The 21742-nt window shown below is 43.2% G+C and overlaps 1 long non-coding RNA gene across 1 annotated transcript; it reads right to left on the bottom strand.

The window, feature by feature from the left end:
• Positions 1-590: 590 nt before the first annotated feature.
• Positions 591-21115, bottom strand: LOC135365387 (uncharacterized). The gene is made up of 3 exons (XR_010413083.1): positions 20403-21115; positions 1641-1860; positions 591-1139 (listed from the first exon to the last, which is right to left on the bottom strand). It is a non-coding gene; the product is annotated as an uncharacterized LOC135365387 (long non-coding RNA).
• Between the last annotated feature and the right edge of the window lie 627 nt (positions 21116-21742).

The following is a 21742-nucleotide window of genomic DNA, read 5'->3' as shown; positions in this document are numbered from 1 at the left end:
CGAGAGCTGCTGCTACCCACAAAGAGCAGGCTGCTGTCCCTTGGGCTGCGGAGCAGACAGAAGGAAGGAGAGAGGGTTTTTTGCTAAGAAGGCCTGTGGCAGCCGCCTGGATGCATACACTTGCCAGACAGAAAATAGCCCAAGATGATGATTGCAACTGATTCTTGATTGCTAATTTCTAGTTGCTGTACTAAACACAGAGTTAGAAACATTGTGTGCTCGGAGGGTTTGCAGTCTAAACTGCCAGTGGTATGCCCTGTGCATGAGGCTGGTCAATAAATAATACTTGATGAGTGGGCAGTCTGTTAGGAGGGAGGGACAAACTGGCTCTCTGAGTAGTTTAAGCGCTCAGTCCAAGAGTAGAGAAATGGGATTCTGCCAGAAGTTGAAAAGTAGTAACAAAATGATGAATAATCATGCCTATTTATGAGCAGGGAGGGGTTTTTTTTAATACCACAAGGCCCAGGTACTTTTGAACACAGCTCCCAACCCTTCCCAGTGGCCTCAGGAAGTTTGAGGGACAGATTCATCCCCATTTTTGAGGAGGAGAAGTTGAGTTATGAAGACATGAGTCAGCTCTTCCATGGTCATATGGTACAAATAGTCCCAGAGTTAGGTTTCCTGCCTTCCCACCAAGGAAGGCATTTTTCAGACCTCTGGCCTCCTTCACAGGACTCTTCTGATAGAAGTGTCACCTGTCAAACATCCAAAAAAAGCCCAACATGGCTTTGGCTTTGATTCACAAGTTGGCCAACAATTGGTGATGTGAAATGGGGACCTTCCCCAAACAGGGCAGGAGAACAGCAGAGCAGGAGTGAGTGCAGCCCGGGTCAGTGTCCTGTGCTGGAGGGAAGCAGACAGTCACCAGACATCTCTGCTGTCCTTGATGTGTGGCCCTCCACAGGTGACAAACAGGAAAGACTTGCCCCCTAGTGATCAGATCACCATCTGAGGCACTGGATAACACAGTTGGCAAATAACAGACTCCACACGTGCCTGGCTCAGCTCAGCCCCATCTCTGAAAATGAGCATATGGCTCAAGAAACCCTGTGAGTGCCCACACTGCTGTGTCCATTCAGGTCGGCTGGGCAGTGTGAAGTTGATTATCAGCAAGGGAAAAATCGGTACCCTGAATTGTCCTGAAAAAGAATGAAATGGAAACCAACTAGTTTAACCAAAGAAGCAAGATACTTGTTTTTTAAAAACCGATTCACCAAATAAGACAAAATACAAAGCCAGAAGTTGCCAGTCAGTAGAGATTTGGCATTTGATTGTGGTGGACCAGCTGTCCAAGATGACAGGATTGTTGTTGATGGGTCCGGGCCTCCAGGGAGATGGACCTTGGATGGTGTTGCCATGGCCCAATCACACTTGTTTACATCTGTTCCTTGGAATACTAAAACAGCATTGTACTCCATGCCCTATGCCTCAGAAACCTAGCTGCTGTCCCCTTGGAAGCACAGACGGCCCTGTCTTTAAAAAAATCTTCAAAGCATAGGGCAGCCAGAGGGCACAAGTGACACTGTGGCAGAAAAAGCAGTAGATGAGGGGTTAGAAAAGGTGTTTCCTCCCTCTGCCTCTATCACCTCTCTGATATCACTGGCTACGGTTTCCTTAGATAAAGTGGAGCTCATACTTACCTTCTCCACATGTTGATGTGAGGCTCAAATGACATCCCACAAAATGCAAGGTCTTGAGGTTGTTGTTGTCCCAGGGCTGTTGCCTTGGCTTCTGGTAAATCTCAAGGTGGTCCTATATCACCATCTCAGTCACCTGTGGAGCTTGGCCTGCCACTTCCCCTCAGTTCTTGGAGTGCAAACGTGCTGCTCTTTGGATATTCCTGTGGGTGGATCATCATTCCTGTTGGATAATTGTCAAATAGTGACTGCAGTGATACTCCAACGTATGTCCTTGTTCCTGGAGCGTGTTTGCTAGAATCTAGCGCTGGCTCTACTTCAAGCAAAGGTACTGAAGATTCTGGCAAAGTTTAGAGTATCTCCTAAACCTGCTCCCAAGAATCAGTCCTACAGAAGATCATTTGACAAATCCTGAGACTCAGCACTATTCTCTCTGTATTTAAGGAGGGAACTGAGAAGCCAGGACTGAAAACTGAGAGGCAACATTTAATGAGACAAAAAGTTTGAGATGATCACAGTGAATGTCTGAAAACAAGACACACAGAAATCATGAAGTTAGATTGTGAAGGAATTGATTTGATGCCTTTTAGGGTGTCTGTGCAGCCCCTCTTCTTGAGAAGAGTCTCCTCATCCATCATGTGAGAGCCTCACAGACATATTTGGGTCATGTGGCCCTTCTTCCTTGGCTGTAGCTGATCAGGTGGAACCTCAGTCTGGATGGGCCAATGGGACTTCCAAGGAATGTGGAGTTGGGATGCAAGGATGCAGCTAGTCTCTGGGGGTGGCTGGACCCGAGGGACATGTAAACTTGTGCTCTGTGGAGAAGACGTCTCTCATGTGCATGGAGGCACAGAGGAGGCTGATCTAAACAGAGAGGAGAAAAAGCAGCCACACAGAGTTAGCTAGAGATGTGAGCCCATCAGGCCCCAAGAAGGAAGTAGTTGCCTTAGTTCTTGACAGTGCCCCCGGGTTTGATTCCAGTCCCTTGTGAGACGCACTTCCTTCCTGCTACTCTGTGAGATGCTTCTGAGTCCTTATACTACATCTTCCTTTTCTCACTTACACTAGTTTGAGTTCGTTTCTTTTTTCTTTTTTCTTTCTTTCTTTTCTAAATCTGGGGCAGATCCTTTCTTTTCTTTCTTTCTTTCTTTTTTTTTTTTTTGGAGTTCATTTCTATTATTTGCAATTCTCATAACCTTAAGGAACTCAAGAAACTTTCAGGTCAAATGAAAGCATTTAGACTTTATTCCACAAGTGGTGGGGACAGTGCCCAGGCAGTAAACCAGTAGCTCCTCAAACCATCACTTAAAGAAAATATTGAAATGTAGCTGAAACGACATCTTGCAATTAACAGCCACTTAGTAAGTGGTTCTTGAATTACATGAATTAAGTCATGTGTAGGACACTATACTGTTAGTTCAACAAAGGAGAGGAAGACAGTGAGATAGATCTTTCTAATCTTCAAGACAATCAAGATGATCTGGTGCTTAGCAAGTGACACCTGGGAACCTTCATCTCTTTTAGGTAGTCTATTTTCAGAATATGTCTCTATATTCCAACATCTATTAGTGTGTAGATGGTACAAGAAAGGCAATATTTATGGAGACTTCTTTTACATTTGGTAATTACAGACAATGGATATATACTTCAAAATATTTATGGACGTGCCTGGGTGGCTCAGTCAGTTAAGCGTCTGCTTTCAGCTCAGGTCATGATCCCAGAGTTCTGAGATTGAGCCCCACATCAGGCTCCCTGCTTAGTGGAGGGATCTTCTCCCTCTCCCTCTCCCTCTGCTGCTCCCCCTGCTTATGCTCTATCTCTCTGTCAATAAATTAAAAAATATATTTATAAGAAAAGATCTTTCCCAAATACATATATATATTTTGGTTTATGAAGGGTTTCGTAGGAGCACTCTACTTTCAGGTAGTGGGAGAGACCTTTGTTGGAGACTGTGCTAGGGACAAGAGAGGAATAGAGAGACAAACCAGAGAACGAACACGTAAATCACCATAGGAGAGGACTTAATATTAAAGAATGAGGACTTTGACCAGAGAATATTTGGCATGGAGATGAATTCTTAGTCTTTATACCTATCTTATATATCTTAAAGATTTTCAGGTTGGAGAGAAAATAGACTTGTCATGGGCTATTCTAGAGAAGGAAACTACAGGGGCACCTTTTTCATCCCAAACAAGCAGTATTGTCCCAATATTACATGGTATGTTTTTTCTAGCTCTTCTGTTAACAGCTACTGTGCTTTGCCTCACAGCGGGCCAGTCATGGAATCTGTGCCTTGGTTTTTCCCATTGTTTGGTATGTGACCCAGGCATTTTCCTTTCCATTAGTATCTTAGTATGTTCAGGCTTTGATAAAAACATGCCACAAATTGGGTGGCTTATGAACAAGAGAAATTTATTTCTCACAGTTCTGGAGGCTGGAAGTTCGAGATCAAGTTGTCAGCATGTTTATATTCTGGTGAGGCCTCTCTTTCTGGTTCCTAGCTGGAGCCTTCTCACTGTATCCTCACATGGTGGATGGAGCAAGGGAGCTTTTATAACAACGCTAATCCCATTCATGAGGGTTGCACCTTCATGACCTAAGCACCTCCCAAAGGCCTCATCTCCAAATACCATCATCTTCGGGGGCAGGGGTATACGGGGGGTTAGAATTTCAACATATGAATTTAGGAAGCACAGATGTTCAGACCATAGCGATTGGGTTCATGTTGCAAGCAGCTCAACAAGTCTTACCCAGGACCTATAAGAGCTGCCTGAAGGAAAGCAGCCTGTCTCTCAACAGTCAGTTCCTAGCATGGGGCATGTGCACAGAGAGGCAAGAAGCATCCTAAAGGGAACATTGGAGGAAGTGAAAAATCAAGATGTCTTCTACATAACTGTGATCCCTTCAGCTTCCTGATCCTTAAATAATAGTAGTATTCTTCCTTCACAAACTATTCACTGGGGAAGAGAAAATAATGCATAATACATGCCATGTAAAAAATAAAAAGACAGCAAAATGTTGTAAATAAATTAATATTGTACTCAGTTACAACACAAATGTATTACTCAGCTCATCTTTATTAACCTCTACCTCCTCTTCTAGTATACAAGTTCCTTAAGGACAGGGTCTGTGTCTTTCTGTGTTTTATTTTGTTTTGCATCCCATGACCTGACAAACATTTTTTAAAGAACTGAAATTTAGGTGCATCTTTGTTTTTCATAGTTTCCAACATCTAAAGGAAATGACTTACTTGAATTCAGGGATTTACATAAGCTGCAAGTGTACTTTGTCAGCTTGGGTTGCCGTAACAAAATACCACAGACTGAGTGGCTTAAATAACAGATACGTATTTCTCACAGTTCTGGATGCTGGGAAGTTCAAGATGAAGGTGGTGGTAGATTCAGTTCCTAGTGAGGGCCCTCTTCTTGGCTTATATATGGCTTCCTTCTGCAAGGTCTGGTGTCTCTTCCTCTTCTTATTAGGGCACTAATCCCATCATGGGGCCCCACCCTCATGACCTCATCTAAAACTAGTCACTTCTCAAGGATCCCACTACCAAATACCACACACTGGGGGTTAGGGCTTCAGTATATGCATTTCAGTATAAGCATTCAGTCCATAATATATACTTATTAGGAAAAGAAACTCTCCCCAACTCATGCAGGGTCCACTCTTCCTTTTGGAGGAAGGCTGTGCCCTGGGTAGAGCTCTAGTTTCCTACTTCCATATAGGTAGAAGAGGGCAGCCTGCAATAGGGGGGTGTTTGGAACAGACTCTTGTGTATCCCAGGATGAGATTGGCCTTCCTGGCAGGTTGTCCTGTGAGATTATATTAATGTTATAGTTCTTACCTTAGCCCTAGACTCAACAAGACATGGAAACTTCCCTCCAGAAATCAGCCATGGTTAAATTAGCCCCACCAGACCCCAAACAGAAAGCACCATGACTCTGCAAGCTGAGCCCCCTCAGGCTGATCCAGTGCAGCAGAAAATGTTAGAATGCTTAAGCAAGATTTCTTGAGGCTTTGGCAGCCATTATTGTTGCTCTTTGACCCCAACTGGCTTTCCTCAAGGTCTCTCAGATCACCGTGAGGCAAGGGCCTCAGACCTCCCTTCCATAAACAATTGTCAGTCACCATCCAATGGCATTCATCGGATGCCGGGATTACCAAACCTATGGGAGCAGTGGGGAATTGGAGGGTTTGTAATCATTTTTACAGGGTAGAGGCCTTTACAGGGTGAGGGGGACCAGACAGAACTGTGATCTCCATCCCTGGAGAGAGAGAAAACTTAAAAATCATTTAATTATGACATTTGGGCTGAATATTAACAAGCTCAAAAGTTTTCCAACACCCTTCCACAAAGCCTCACAGCCTCCAAATGACTTCAGCTGCTCCGAGACAGTCCGCTGTGTGTCTGGGGCATCAATTTGATTTACAGAGCATTTCAAAATATTTATATATTTTTTAGGGTTTCCATCACAGCCTCAGCCAGTAACCTGCTGTGTTTGAAAATGTCTGGGCAGTAATTGTCATTGTTTGCAACAGCTACTTTGGACTCCACTGAGCCCCGTGGCATTTTGTAGAATCTAGGAATGCAATTACCAAAGTTGTATACATAGTCCAAGTGACCTCTTGGCTTCAGAAGCTCAACCCTTAGGGAAAAAAGGATAACAACAGAAAACGTTTGTTTGATTTTTCTTCTGTAGTTGGTCAGTGGTAGGTGGATTATATTATGGCCAATTTGGCAAAAAGATGATTAGTGTAACAATTCCTTATAAGTACAAAACAATGTTGAATTAAACATACAAGAAAGAATATGACGGGGATGATGGGCTCCTCTGACCCATTTTCCTACCTAAGTGTTTGTGGAGGAAATTAGATACTGAGGGGATGTCTGGGTCCTGTAATGATTCATCTTCCATGATGCAAGAGATTTTTTTTTTTTTTACCAATTAGAAGAGGGCACTCATGTCATTTAAAAAACAAGTTGCTAACAGTCAAAAAGTTTATGTAAAGAGAAAAAAATGTATTCAACAAGAAAGAGATCATTTTGGAGTCAGTAAATGAATTTACAAGTTGCCCTGTGTGTCATTAGGGATTTAGGTTTTTTGGATCTTATCAGCTTCTGACAGGCTCCGATTACTCCCAGATTATTTTCTCCTCTCCTGGTGTGTGTGTGTGTGTGTGTGTGTGTGTGTGTTTGGCTTTCAGATACTATCTGGAAACTGCTTCAAAAGCCCTCCCGCAGTGTGAAGCAGACTTGTCAGACCTAAGAACAGATCAACACAACCTCTTGATTTCCAAGATCAGTGGTTTGGGTAGCTCCTGCTAGAAATACAGAATTGCCAAGAAACAGTCTCGAAGTGTCCAGGCTTCCTCTAAGAAAAAACAGTGATTCCTCAGACGGAACTGCCCGTGATCATTTTGCTAGCCCCTTTCAGGCTTGCACACCAGCTCCCCCCACCTCTCTGTCCACAAGCATGCCGGTGCATATGGATCTGAACCTTGGTGAGTCTCAAGCCTGGGTCACAGCTTTTTCTCAGATTGAGTGCTCAGTGGCTGGCTGTGCTCCCCGTGCTGTCCACAGCCTCTCCTTGACGGTGGTCTTTACTTCCCAGTTTGTTCTTAGTCTGTCAAAAGGCCACTGGAAAACTCAAATGCAACTGGACCTAAATGGATCCTCTAAAAGCCTTTGAGGGTCTGAACCTCCCTGAAGTGACTCAAGACCACAGAAATGGGACCCAGGTGACCTTGGGCTCTCTTACTGTTTGTGGTCTATTTTTATTTATTCCACTTCTTTACCAACCCCTTCACTTCATCTGCTGTTTCCTCATTCCTGTGAGGAACTAGACTACATATGGACAAACCCCTCGATACCCCCCCAAACCCCCCCAGACAACATGTATGTTCTGAAGACCTGCTCTAAACCCTAGGCCAGGCGCGCCACACGTCTATGAGATTAGCAAACACATCACACTAGAAGCACACGCAGGCTGTCCCTGAAGAACATCATCGCCAGCCAGTCTCAGTGGGGGAAGAGCTGCTTTAAGACAGGCTAATTATTCCCAGTCGAGCTGGGTGCTGCAGGACTGTGTGTAGACAGCTGTCGGCCATGGTTACAGAGAAGTCAGCCGGCCCTAAGTGGCTAAGGAGGGGTTCTGAGTCCAGACTCAGGCGGTACTCAGATAATGTAATAATAATTATATCTGAAGTGTCTGCCACCTAAAGAGGTGACCTCATGCACAGTCTCTGGATAAATCATCCAGAAAGCTCCAGCAGGAAGTTGTCCTCAAGGAGGATCTCCAGTTTTTTCTCTTCAGATAATGCACATGACCAAGATAAAATATCTTAGCGGCTACTGTTTACATAAATTATATGGCTCTGAAATGCCAATTTTGTATCCAGACAGGCAAATCTTTCAGCCAAGGGAGCTTTTATAATGTAAGCTTTACTAGGTACTTCCTCCCTCTTTCGTGTATACTCAGTTACCCTGGTTTGTCTTTTATTACTGTAAGCATGGCTTTTGACTAAAGGAAATGAAAGCATTGACATTTTTGTTCACTCATTCATTCATCTTAAAAGGAGACTGATGCTTTTGTGATGTAAAGATGTTCCCTGGGAAGCAATGACGGCCTCTGCTGGAATAGCGGATTTAACAACAAATACATTATTCTTGCAGAATTTTTCCTTGTGCCAGGAAAGCAAAGTGATCTGAGCTTCATGGGGGAAAGCTGTTCTGTCCATGTGAATTCAAGGCAGTGGAAAGGGCTCCAGATTCCTCCGTATTCATTCCAAGTGTAGGCTAAAATGCCTCGCTCTGTGAGCTTGCAAATTAACCCTCTAAAATGTCTTTAACTCTGTTAAAATCTGGATACCAGAGGAATAGGGAGGCTACACATTTATCATCCATCATTTATGCCTGAGTCTGAATGAAAGATTTGAGGGCAGATTTTGACAGAATGTTAGAGTCCAAAGAGTCTCTAGAGAATATCAAACCCAAGCTCCCAGTCCTTTATACTTTCTAAGTGGTCCTTGAACAATGCCAGTCTATGGCACAGGTCTGTGGGAGGGCTTTTTTTTAGAATTCTCTCATAAAGGGATATTGGTCCTAATTCTGTTGTTTGGAGCAAAATAAAAGATACTCTCTTTTTTACCTAAAGTCCTTCAAATACTTGAGGATAACCATCATGTTTCCACTCAGTGTTCTTGTCCTAGGTTCTTCTGGTCTGTTCCTTCACCCCTTCTTCTTATGGTATGATTTCCAGATCCCTCATGCCCTAACTGCCATCTGCTCAACATCCTGTGGTGCATCAGTGTTTTAAAAATGTGGTGTCGGGCGCCTGGGTGGCTCAGTCGTTAAGCGTCTGCCTTCTGCTCAGGTCATGATCCCAGGGTCCTGGGATGGAACCCTGCTCCGGCTCCCCGCTCTGTGGGGAGCCTGCTTCTCCCTCTCCCACTCCCCCTGTTTGTGTTCCCTCTCTCGCTGTGTCTCACTCTGTCAAATAAATAAAATCTTTAAAAAAAAAATTGTGGTGTCTTGGGGCGCCTGGGTGGCTCAGTTTGTTAAGCGTCTGCCTTCGGCTCAGGTCATGATCCCAGGGTCCTGGGATTGAGCCCCGCATCGGGCTCCCTGCTCAGCGGGGAAGCCTGCTTCTCCCTCTCCCACTCCCCCTGCTTGTGTTCCCTCTCTCGCTGTGTCTCACTCTGTCAAATAAATAAAATCTTTAAAAAAAAAATTGTGGTGTCTTGGGGCGCCTGGGTGGCTCAGTTTGTTAAGCGTCTGCCTTCGGCTCAGGTCATGATCCCAGGGTCCTGGGATCGAGCCCCGCATCGGGCTCCCTGCTCAGCGGGGAAGCCTGCTTCTCCCTCTCCCAATCCCCCTGCTTGTGTTCCCTCTCTCGCTGTGTCTCACTCTGTCAAATAAATAAAATCTTTAAAAAAAAATTGTGGTGTCTTGGGGCACTGGGTGGCTCAGTTTGTTAAGCAGCCAGCTCTTGATTTTGGCTCAGGCCCTGATTTCTCAGGTTCCTGGGATCGAGCCCCGTGCTGGGCTCCACCCTCAGTGGGGAGTCTGCTTGGACTTCTCTCTCTCCCTCAGCCTCTGCCCCTCCCCCTGCTCATGATCTCTCTAGCTCTCTCAAATCTTAAAAAAAATAAAAGATAAAAATATGGTGCCTAGAACAGAAGACAATATTCCAGGTGTTCTGTGGATCATGTTCCACTCCCCAAACAATACATTTCTCTTCTGAGAGCTCACTCTGATATTGAGCTCAAGGCCAACTTTCTTCCTCATGAAGTGGTATCAAGCCGTGTCCCCCCTGCCATCTTATGCTCACTTTTAATGTAAAGTTTTTATTTATCCATATTAAATTTCTCCTTCTTGCTTCTAGTCTTGGTTGTATCTTGATTCTGGCATCTTTTGTACTTGCTGTTCTGCTTAATTTTGGTCATTCTCAAATGTGACAAATAGCTCTCCCATATATGTTTACCAGAATCATGGATAACAATATTGACTAAGATATGGGCAAGCCTGAGGTTTGTGGCATGCCACTGAGGACCTCACTCCAGATGGAAACAGATCCACTGAATGGCACTTTTGCATTCTGTTCTGTTTTTTGGGGTTTGTTTTGTTGTTGTTGTTATTGTTTTTAAGTAGGCTTCGTGCTAAACATGGGGCTTGAACTCATGACCCCAAGATCAAGAGTTGCTTGCTCTACCAACTGAGCCAGCCAGGCATCCCTGCATTCTCTTCTTATCCACTTTCTACCATGATTAATCTTTATATCTCTCACAATTAGTACAATACCTGGCACAGTGTAACTTAATCTTCATTGAATAAATAGCGTCCGTTGTATTTCTCCCCTCAGCACACAAGATACATGTCTTTATATACACTTTATATATGCCTCACTAAATGGAATATAAATTCTGTCTGCACTGTCTTCCCTAATGTATTAGTGCAGTAGCCCATGTAAAAGGAAGTGAATTTGTTTAGAATAACTAATTTAGGATCTCATTTTTTTCCCAACCAGAACCTTGACATAACATACCTGCCACAGTTGGAAGCTCAACCTTATTTGGAGTTTGGCTACTCTGCTGATTAAGTCCTGGTCCTCAGTTTTGTCTGCTATCCTCCAGGAGCTGAGAGCCTTTTTGTGTGATACCTGGGAAGTCCTTTGCTTTCACATATCATTTTCAATTGCCTGTTGCATGCTCTCTACCCTTTTATTATCTTTTCCTAAATGTCCATGGAGCTTAGCAATAGCCACTCAATGTCATTAGCTATAAAGTTACTATTTGCCTCATTTACCTCAAAAGCTGATACTTTGCTCCAGGTCTTATATACCTTTCCACTGGTATCACATTCCAATGCACCAAAACTGGAGGTTGTAATAATTGGATCTCTACATTGTACCATGGGCTGGGCTATTTGTGCTCCACCTACCAGCAACGAGGCGAGGCTATAAATGACCCAGTTCTAAATTGATCTTACCATCTGTGCTCCCAGACTACTCCTGGTACCAATTTCTCCAGGAAGCAGACAGACAGAATTCATCATGCAGGATGTTTATTAGGGAGAGCTCTCATGATCAACACCTGTGGAAGGTGGGGAAGGAAGTAAGGTTGGGAGGAGGGAGAGGTCAAGCTGGAGCTAAAACAGTCAGTCAGAGTTCTCCCACACTGGGCAGAAATAGCTAGGCCTTTATGACCCTCCTCCATCGGTCATTGGATGACGTCTCCCCTGAAAGGACAAGCCCTTGGGCTAAGTGGCTCTCCGCAGCTAAGGCAATCTTAGAAGAGTCTATGGTTCAGTCTGTTGACTGGCAACACTCCCAACAGCTGGGACAAGTTATTCCTTGTCACCGTAGGAGTCAATATGAAGACTATGCAATTAGATAAGATTCCTTTATTAATTATTTATTTTTAAAGAATTTCTCATGCTTGTTGGATGTTAATGCCCCCAAAATTGATCCACAGATTCCCAATCAAAATTGCAGTAGACCTTTTTGTAGAGAAAAGACAGTGTTTATAAAGTTAATTTATAAAGCTGTAAAGTCAAAGGCAACTACTAAAGAATAATAAAAGGAATGTAACTTCCAAACAAGTAGAAATTAAAAGTGAAAAAAAATTAAAAACAAACAAAAACAAAACAAACCGTGGATCAATCCAAAAGAAGGTAGGAAAAGGGATGACACAAAATTAAGTGGTTAAAAATAAGTTCAAAAATATTCCAATATGTGTAAATATTTAATTATTACAAGACAGCGATGGTCAGATTGGATTATAAAAGCAAAATCCAGCTATTTATGGTTTCAAGAAATGACTTAAAGCCTAAGTATACAGAAAATTTGAAAAAAAATGGAAAAATTGTACCAAGAATATTTTAAATTAAAAAAAGCTGGTGTAGTAAGAATTATATCTGAAAAAAATAGATTTTAAGATAAAAAATATTACATGACTAAAAAATATATATTAAGATAAAAAATATTACATGACTAACAAAATATAAATTACATAATGATAATACAAAGATATAATTATTTAATAATATGAACAATTTACTCAGGACTAGATGAAAAAATCTGTGTATTTAATGATAATATAAACAATTTATTCAATGAAAATATGAAAATTTAATTAATGACATTATGAATAATTTTCTGGGAAAATATGACAATCCTGTACTTACATGTGTACCTAGCAGCATTGGATATAACAAAACCTGACAAATGTATGAGGTGAAATTGGGAAAATATTAATCCATCACTTAACAAATTGCTAAGATCAAGCAACCTAAAAATTAATAGGGCAGAGAAGATTGAACCACATAATTAGCAAACTTAATCCAATGGACATAGCTTACACCATGCATGTAAAAGACAGAAGCATACTCTTTCTTGGACAAAAACCGACTACTTAGAACTGGGGCCTAACATAAATCTTATGCCAAATAGTTGACATAACACTCCTCTTACCACACTCTAATAAAATTAAAAATCAATAATAAATTGAAAGCTGATTTTCTAAAGTCTAAGAGAAACATTTAACTATGTTCAGTATTATGATTTCACAGATGACTTTACGACTTTCTTGCTAGGTTTTTATAATTAATTTCCCCATCACCAACAAAAGTCTTCTTGGCTGGAATTAAGTCTAGCACAGCAGCTTCCCTGTTGTTTACGCCTTCTTTTAAGAGATAAAATAAGTAAAAATAAATAAATAAAAGAATTCAGAAATGGAGGTGATAATGTCACAGGAGCAAATTGCAGATAGCCTGGCCAGACTGATCATGGGAGAAATATTTTATTATTATTTTTAAAGATTTTATTTATTTATTTATTTTGAGAGCGAGAGAGCATGAGCGGGGGTGGGGGGCAGAGGGAGAGGGAGAAGCAGACTCCCCACTGAACAGGGAGTTCGATGAGGGACTGGATCCCAGGACCCTGGGACCATGACCTGAGCTGAAGGCAGACGCTTAGCCAACTGGGCCACCCAGGTGCCCCAGAAATATTTTATTTTTAAATAATATTTTCTTAATATACATTATTAAACTGATATAATAGCAATGGAAACTCTTAACCATGTAGACATGTGTTAGAAGTATTATTTGACTGAAAGCAGAACATGTGATAAAATTTTGGCCTTCCTTATCTACAATTTTATCTCTTTTTTAAAAAAAGATTATTGGGGCGCCTGGGTGGCTCAGTTGGTTAAGCGACTGCCTTCGGCTCAGGTCATGATCCTAGAGTCCCAGGATCGAGTCCTGCATCGGGCTCCCTGCTCAGCAGGGAGTCTGCTTCTCCCTCTGACCCTCCCCCTCTCATGCTCTCTATCTCATTCTCTCTCTCAAATAAATAAAATCTTGAAAAAATTAAAATTAAAATTAAAAAAAAATAAAAAACGATTATTTATTTGAGAGAGAGAAAGCGTGTGCGTGTGCATGCCCGAGCAGTGGAGGAGTGGGAATGGGAGAGGGAGAGAGAATCTCAAGCAGACTCCCTGCTTAGCACAGAGCCCAACAGGGGGGCTCAATCTCATGACCCTGAGATCATAACCTGAGCCAAAATCAAGAGTCAAATGCTTAACCAGCTGAGCCACCCAGGTGCCCCTATTTTCTTGTGAAGCTCTTAACCTTTCTGGCTCCAGTTTTCTCATCTATAAAATGAGGATAATAATAGTACCAATATCATAGGACTTTGTAAGAATTAAATGAGTGAACACATTCAAAGTGCTGAAGTCAGTGTACATAGAATAGCTGTTATTAAATAGACTTGCTCTTGAAATTTAGTTTAAAATTCTCTTGATTTCTTTGATGCATCTTTTGCCAAATACATGTTGTTGTTGTTTTTTTTAAGATTTTATTTATTTATTTGAGAGAGGGAGAGAGAGCAAGAGAGAGGGCATGAGCAGGGGGAAGGGCAGAGGGAGAAGCAGACTCTGCTGAGCAGGGAGTCTGATGTGGGGCTTAATACTGAGACTCTGGGATCATGACCTCAGCCAAAGGCAGACACTTAACCAACTGAGCCACCCAGGCGCCCTACCAAATACATTCTTGCAGGACTTTTTGTGACATACTCTGTCCCGTGTTTTCTGGATCACAGTTTAGAAAACTCAACGTCTTCTTGACACCACTGGCAACGCTGTTTGTTTACTTTGCATAGTCAGAATCATAAAATGTAGAAAAGATTTTTTTAATCTGTGTTCCTAAATCCTTCCATCTCCTACCCAGTATCTCAGTCATTAGAAACACATTTTAGACTTTTTCTGATTATATCAGTTCTTTCCATGTAAATCAGCAGATGTGGATGGACTCAAATACAAGTTACAGAGCTTATAAATAAGGCTGCTTCCATAATCCTTAGGGCAAAAAGAATCATCAGCCAATAATACTTCTGTGTTCTTCCCAGTGCAAAATATTCATATGCATGTCTATACAATAAAAATGAACAATCCAAAAATAAAATTAAGAAAATAATCCCATGTATAATATTATCAAGTATTATAAAATATTTAGGAATAAATTTAAAGAAGAAGGTGCGAGATTTGCCCACTGAAAACTAAAAAACGTTGTTGAAAGAGATTAAAGGAGACCTAAAGAAACAGAAGATTTAATATTGTTAAGATGGCAATACTCCCCAGTGGATCTACAGATTCACTGCAATTCATATCAAAATTCCTACTGCTGGGCGCCTGGGTGGCTCAGTTGGTTAAGCGACTGCCTTCGGCTCAGGTCATGATCCTGGAGTCCCGGGATCGAGTCCCGCATCAGGCTCCCTGCTCGGCGGGGAGTCTGCTTCTCCCCCTGACCCTCCCCCATCTCATGGTCTCTCTCTCTCATTCTCTCTCTCTCAAATAAATAAATAAATAAAATCTAAAAAAAAAAGTGTTAAAAAAAAATTCCTACTGCCTTTTTGAAGAAATAGGCAAACTAATCCTAAAATTTATATGAAATTACAAGGAAGCCCAAATAATCAAAACAATTTTGAAAAGAAAAAAGAATGAAGGTGAAGGACTTACACTTCCCAGTTTCAAAACCTACTACACAGCTGTTGTAATCAAAACTGTGTAGTTCTGGCATCAGCTTAGATGGTATAGAGATGAAAAGAACAAAAATGGGATTCCAGCAATAAACTCATAGATGTACAGTCAATTGATTTTTGACAAGGGTGGAAAGACCATGCAATGAGAAAATAATAGTGTCTTTAACAAATGGTAGTGGGATAAGTGGATAGATTCCATATGCAGAAGAATATAGTTGGACCCTTAACTCACACTCTATACAAAAATTAGCTCAAAACGGATCAAAGATCTAACCATAAAGATTGAAACTCTTCTTGACCTTGGATTTGGCAATAGATTTTTAGGTATGACACCAAGAACACAAGGAACAAACAGGAAAATAGATACATTGGACTTCATCGAAATGAAAATCTTTTGTGCACCAAAGAACCCTAAGTGAAAAGGCAACCTACAGAATGGAAGAAAATGCTTACAAATCATATAGCTGATTCAAGTCCATTATCCAGAATCTAGAAAGAACTCTTATAACTCAACAACAAAAATACAAATAATCCAGTTTAAGAATGGGCAAAGGACTTGAATAGACCTTTCTCCAAAGAAGATACACAAATGGTCAATAAACACACAAAAAGATGCTCAACATCCTTAGTCATTTAGTCATTAGGGAAACACACACACACGATACCATTTCCTATCTACTAGGATGACTATAATAATAATTCTTTTTTTTTTAAGATTTTGTTTATTTGACAGAGGAAGACATAGCAAGAGAGGGAACACAAGCAGGGGGAGTGGGAGAGGGAGAAGAAGGCTTCCCACCGAGCAGGGAGCCAGATGCAGGGCTCGATCCCGGGATCCTGGGATTATGACCTGAGCTGAAGGCAGACGCTTAACGACTGAGCCACCCAGGCACCCCTATAATAAATAATAATTTTTAAATAGAAAAATAAGTGTAGTGAAAATGTGGAGAAACTGGAACCGTCATCTGCTGCTAGTAGGAATGTAAAATGGTGTAGCTGCTGTGAAAAATAGTGGTTCCTCAAAAAGTTAAACAGAATTACTAGGTGACCCAGCAATTCTACTCATAGTTATATAACCCCAAATTTAAAAAGCAATGTTCAAACAAAAACTTTTGCACGCATGTTCATAGTAGCATTATTCGTATTATCCAAAAGGTGGAAATAACTCAAGTGTCCATCAATAAATGAACGGATAAACAAAATGTGGTATATCCATACAATGGAATATTGTTCAGCAACAAAAAGGAATAAGGTACTGATACAGGCTGCAATATGGATGAACCTTGAAAAGATTATGCTAAGTAAAGAAGGTGACAACAAAGACTACATTTTTTATTACTCTATTTATATCACATATCCAGAATAGACAAATCCTTGGAGACAGTAAGCAGATTAATGATTGCCAGGGGCTGGGAGAATGACAGATCAAGGAGTGACTATTAACAGGTACGGAGTTTCTTTTGGGGGTGATGAAAATGTTATGGAATTAGATAATGGTGTTTGTTATACAACATTGTAAATGTACTAAAAGCCACTGAACTGTACACTTTATTTTTATTTTATTTTTTATTTAAAGATTTTATTTATTTATTTGACAGAGAGAGCACAAGCAGGGGGAATGGCAGAGAGAGAGGGAGAAGCAGACTCCCCGCTGAGCAGGGAGCCCAATGCGGGACTCGATACCAGGACCCTGAGATCATGACCTGAGCTGAAGGCAGACGCTTAACCAACTGAGCCCCCCAGGTGCCCCTAAACTGTACAATTTAAAATGGTGTACAATTTTCCCAAATTGGGAAAAAAAAACACCCTAAAAGGCAGATTCAAGAAGGAAATTAGAAGTTAAGAATAGGGGCGCCTGGGTGGCTCAGTTGGTTAAGCGACTGCCTTCGGCTCAGGTCATGATCCTGGAGTCCCGGGATCGAGTCCCGCGTCGGGCTCCCTGCTCGGCAGGGAGTCTGCTTCTCCCTCTGACCCTCCTCCCTCTCATGCTCTCTGTCTCTCATTCTCTCTCTCTCACATAAATAAATAAAATCTTAAAAAAAAAAAAAAGAAGTTAAGAATAAAAGACGAAGATGACATTTTTATCCTCAACATATGTCATGATCAATTATTAAACTGACCTTGTAAAGTTAAAAGATTTTGCTGCAAACAGATTGGGGTTGACTACACAGGTATGGAAACTGTGTATTCCAGAACTTCTTATAACAATCTTATTTAATTGTACTATTTTCCCCCCAAAATGATATATTATATATAAAACAAAAAACGGGCTAGACAGATAAATAAGTATACTTACAATTTAAATAGTGGGTGATTCTACCTGCCTATAGACAGGGCCTCATGAGCCTTGGAAAGGAATTTGGGATTCCTTTTAAGTCAGGAGTGTCTTGATAAGGCTCAAATTCTAGAAAAGTCATGGTAGCTGCCCTGGGAAAATGACATAGTAGGGAATGAGTCTATTTGCAGAAATCAATTAGAAACCTTTCAGTGGTTTGGATGAGACTGATGGCGGTATGTACAGAATTAACAGAGAACATCACCAATTTATTATATTAATCAGAACTCTTTCAAAGAGACAAAAATGACCTCAAGGAAGCTCTGTTATAAGTGGGGAACTGTTGGCCCCAGGAACAAAATCATGGATAAAGGCAAGAGAGCTGCTGGCTCTTTGATGACTGGATAGGGGGGAATGGAATGCTGCCATCTCTTTCTATTTTTGTTCTCATCTCTGCTTATCTCTGAAAGTTAGCTGTTCCCTCTTTAAGCCTGGGAGCGTACATGACCTGTTGGTGGCTCTGAAATCATGTCTTTACAGCTTCTGATGAAAGGAGACCAGCTGTCTTTGATTTGGGATAGATTCAGAATGTAGTATCCCAGGAAAAGCTGCCATTGGCCAGGCTCAGATCATGTGCTTATACCTGGATTCCTCTCTGTATCCAAGGGGAGAGTTACTTTGATTGTTTAAGGAACATGATCATGCCAGTGGCCAAGGAAGCAAAGTCTATTACCAGGTAATCAGAGAGAAGATGCAGGCAGTCCTGAGCTGACACAGAGGCACTGAAGAGTTAACAGAACTCAGCGATTGATTGATTATGGAGGAAGGACAGAAATGAGCCAAGTGTGACACTTAGATTTCCAACATCCTGGGAGGATGTTGGGGCTGTGCTCTTAGACAGGAAAGAGAAGAATAGAAGCAGTTTTGAAGGAGAAGACAATGCGTTCACATTTGTATCTGGGGAGTGTTAAAGAGCCATGGGACATTCAATTTGAGATGCCTGATAATAGGCCTGATTTTCAGGCAGAAACAGCTGAGCTGGATGGAGATTTGGGAATCATCAGCATCGAGAGCATCCTTGCAGCCCCAGGACTGGAGGCCATCTTCCAGAGAGAATGTGAAGTGAGAAGAGTGGTTGAGGACAAACTCTGGAGAGCACCGCCATCTGAAGGAAGGACCGAAATAACTAAGAAGGAACAGTAAGGAGGAAGAAACCAGGAGAGAATCCTATTATGTGAATTCGGGTTCACACTGGTTGGAAGAGCTGCAAGGAAGGATCACAAAGCTGGTGGCAAAGTGAAGACTCTAAGAAACTCATAACCTCTCTAACAAGATAAGAACATATCAGCTAACAAAGCAAGTAGTGTATGATAGGTGCCAAAATGAGTTCTAGGAGGGAGGGAGAGAGGAAGCATTATGGATTGGGGTAGCCAGAGGAAGCAGGATTTAAGCAAATACGCCCAAATGGCTAAGACTTGAGTAGTTGGACGGTGGGAATAGGAGGAGCAATTCCAGGTTGGAGGATTTCATGAACAAAGGAGGAACTATACCAGGAACATTCAGGAGACTTGCTTATGTTGAGGTTTGATAAGAGATAATTTCAGGAAAGTGAACTTAGGCCAGATGGAGAGGGCTTTGAATGCCAAGCTAAAACATCTGATAATAAACTTTAGTTAGTAGAAGAGCCTTCAAAGGTTTTGGATACTCCCTTAAAGGAATTGCCCTGTTGTTGTTGTTTTGTCCTGTGGTGTTTTGTTTTTGTTTTTTCCTTTTAAGGTATCCCTGTTGGACCAGCCCTTGTTGTATAAACCGAATTCTCTCACATCATTTTGTATCTCTCTCTCTTGTTTTAGAGAACATTCGGTGTGACTCTGACACTCCTTGAGTGTCAAAGCTGCTCTGGGACTATTCAGAAGCTTTCTCCAATAGGTAGTTAAGTTTTCTTTTCTTCCATCCTATTAGTTCTAGTTACATCTCTCAGGGACCATGTGAAACAATTCCACGTTCTCCTCGTGTTTATGTTCTGAGGATGCTTATAGAGTTTCCACATTCCCTCTGCTTTGAGCTTAGCCAAGGTATACATGTTTAATTCCTTTAATCTCTCCCCCTAAGTCACTCCCTCTGGCCTCTTAATCATCCTAATTGCTCTTCTTTGAATGGCAGCCAACTCAGTATGTGCATCTTCCTTGTGAGGCCATGAGGAACATGCTATTCCACGTGTGGTCTCACTAGACCCATATATTACCATCATCTGATGGCTGGACACGTGGGACTGCACCCCTCCTGCTCTCCCCCTTCCCACAGTGCAACCTGGCCTTGGTAAATCCCTTATCCAACAGGTTCTCCTTCCATTTCCAGGTGGCCTTTTCCAAAGCTTGGAACCTGTGTTCACCACATGCTCTCCCCCAAGCTCCCATCCCAGGAGGTCTCTCACTGGAGAAGGTGGCCCAGGACCAGGCCTGAGGATCTGTGGAAAATTGCAGCTAAGCTTGCATAAGTAAATCTTGGAAAGGGGCAGGCTGTGGAGTGCCCAGAATTAGAGGATGCTGCGGCCAGCCATGAGCTCTCTGGCCTGCAACGCTGTGAGCATTGAGGAAGGTGCAACTTGGAGCCTGCTTCCCTGTTTCCAATTATCCTTTTTATCTCTGCTCTGGCCCCTCTCCTTACCTAAGTGTTTTCATAGCTCTCAGCCATTACTGTTCAGCTTTGGGAGGATAAACGTGAAACCAAACAAATTATAAATATCCTGTTTCAAGATGTGTTATCACTCTGTGAATAGAAACCCCCAGAAGCCCGAGTCTTTTGAAAGCTCTAGGTTTTTTTTTTTTTTTTAAGCTTTGGAAAAAAAAAAAAATCCTCTGCCACTCTAAGGATGCGGTGGCAGAGGTTAAACTGCCTTTGAGAAAGCCCAAGGTTTGGACTTCAGGGAGGGCTGACATGGAAACCCACCTGAGGCTTCCTCTGGTGTCTCGGGAGGAAATAAAACCCGAGATGGATGTTCCCGTTGCAAGAGGAAGGGCCGCTCGGTGGGGCGGCAGGTAGGCTGCGCGGCGGGCGGGAGAAACCGCCCCGGGGGCCGCCGCCGACGGAAGTCGAGGGGCAGACGCCCAAGGCCGGAAAGGGCACGACTGCTGCGTGGGTGCCGGTTCCCCGGGGCCGTCCCGGAGCTTCGCGCGGCCGGGGCTCCTGCGCCGCCGCTACCGGAAAGTTGACGTTCTTACTCGGAGCCCTTCGCCCAGCAGCCGAATGAAGAGCCGCCGCTCTCGGGGGCCGCGTCCCGGTCGACCGGAGCGTGGCGGGGGCGCGCCCAGGGGGCACCTCCCTCCGGCCGCCGGGCCCCGCCGCGCTCCCGGCCCCCCCGGGCCGCAGGGCGGCGGCCGGCGAGCGAGGGGAGAGGGGGGCGGCGGCCCCGGCCTCCGCTCCGCCTGGGGCGGGCCGACCCCGACCCCGAGGCAGCTTTGCCCGCCGCTCCGCCTGGGGCGGGCCGACCCCGACCCCGACCCCGAGGCAGCTTTGCCCGCCGCTCCGCCTGGGGCCGAGCGGCCTCAGTCACTCCCCACGTGGGCACGGGAGAACTGCCGGGAACAGAAGTTTTTGTTACTTGGGTTTGGGGGAGGGGGCGGGGGGAGGGGAGAAGAGGGGAGAGTCGTGCGAGAGGAGGAAGACCGAGAAGGGAACCTGGAGGAAGAGGAGGGAAGCGGGCAGGAATCGGGTGGCTTCCACGTTCTCCTGGTGCCTTTCTACACGGATCTCGCCTCAGAGGTGGGCCAGGCTCGTGGGGGGACTAGCCCTTGCCCTCCAGGTGCTTCAGACGCTCCGTGTCTGCTCCGAGTGCCTGAGAATGCCCTAGAAAAGAAATCTGGAGAACGACTCTCTGTGGGATTTTGAGGGCCTCCATCTTGTATGGCCACTGTTCCTCCAAGTCTAGGCTATCCGTACAGTCTAGCTGTCAGATAAAAGAAGGACTCCTCGTTCAATCCGAGTATCAGATAAACAAGGAGAAATTTTTACTCTAAGTGTGTCCCATTCAATATTATCTGTTTTGCTAAATCTGGTAACTGAGTCCGTGTGTATTTATGATTCTTCTGATTCAATGCCTGTCCACACAGCAGCTCTTTGAAGCAGGAAAAGGGCTCCCGCACACCCTACCAGGCATCAGGCCCAATTTCCAGCCTTCCCTTTGTCCCCTCTGAATTTGGTACAAGTTCAGCTTTAGGCCAAACTGTGAGGTGTTTTCTGGGACAGTTGGTGGAGAGAGCTGCGATGGGGGTGCAGATCAAGGGGGCTGT

The sequence above is a fragment of the Mirounga angustirostris genome, unplaced genomic scaffold (genome assembly GCF_029215605.1).
Source record: "Mirounga angustirostris isolate CCGP_5_RB_7025 unplaced genomic scaffold, mMirAng1.0.hap1 SCAF_7, whole genome shotgun sequence".
NCBI lineage: Eukaryota > Metazoa > Chordata > Mammalia > Carnivora > Phocidae > Mirounga > Mirounga angustirostris.
The sequence above is the reverse complement of the archived record's forward strand: the minus strand, read 5'-3'. Positions and strand labels throughout refer to the sequence as shown.